Source organism: Penaeus monodon, chromosome 22 (assembly GCF_015228065.2).
Source record: "Penaeus monodon isolate SGIC_2016 chromosome 22, NSTDA_Pmon_1, whole genome shotgun sequence".
Lineage (NCBI taxonomy): Eukaryota > Metazoa > Arthropoda > Malacostraca > Decapoda > Penaeidae > Penaeus > Penaeus monodon.
In genome coordinates this window covers 23162144-23162873 of record NC_051407.1, presented here as the reverse complement: position 1 = coordinate 23162873, position 730 = coordinate 23162144, and the positions used below count along the sequence as shown (strand labels likewise).

General features: G+C 33.6%; 2 protein-coding genes across 3 annotated transcripts in view; both read right to left on the bottom strand.

Moving 5' to 3' along the window:
- LOC119587013 (rho GTPase-activating protein 21-like) overlaps nucleotides 1-730 on the bottom strand; it is a gene marked incomplete at its 5' end in the record, with an annotated part of 201687 nt that overhangs the window by 82625 nt on the left and 118332 nt on the right.
- Nucleotides 1-730, bottom strand: part of LOC119587014 — a 34679-nt gene that overhangs the window by 30006 nt on the left and 3943 nt on the right. The window lies entirely within an intron of this gene.

The following is a 730-nucleotide window of genomic DNA, read 5'->3' as shown; positions in this document are numbered from 1 at the left end:
AAATAATCTAACCCCTCCCCCTCCCTCCACGACAAAATAAAGATTTCACATAGAGTCCGTGCTTCATCATGTTACCTTACCAAAACAAAACATCAACATCAGCATAATCATTCCAAAGAACAGTCTGATGCTAAATAAACTAGTTAGTCATACCAAAACAAATGTTGAATATGCAACACTATAATACTGCTTGCACCTTTTAAAAAGATAAATTAACCACTGTGTTACAGCTTCATTCTCTCTGGTGTACAAAATAAGTTCTTTACTTTCAATGAAAAAAGCACACACAATACCCATCTTTGGAATATAGGAAAAAGGAAGCTCACAATGAAAAAAACACAAAAAAACAGAAGCAAATGCAAAGCAATTCTCCAAACATACATCATCAGCCTCAGGAAGGATAGCAACATAAAACAGCTAAAAACACAGTGCAGCGCATACAAGACTGTGCAAGAAAGTACAGTAGTGCCATAAAACCTTATATGTGCAGGAATACAGGATACTATCAAAGGAGTGTGGAGGAAAATGGATAATGAAAATAGTTAATCATATCTGTGCCTTGTGCTCTTTAATTTTTTGAGGTAATAATTTAGTTTATAGGAAAATACATTACTTTACCTTTGCTTTCAATCCTATTTGCAGAGAAATATAGCAGGTGAAATCAGATTTCATAAGCAAACAATAAATAAACTCATGACAAAATTGGTGCAATCTTCAAATAAACAGACAA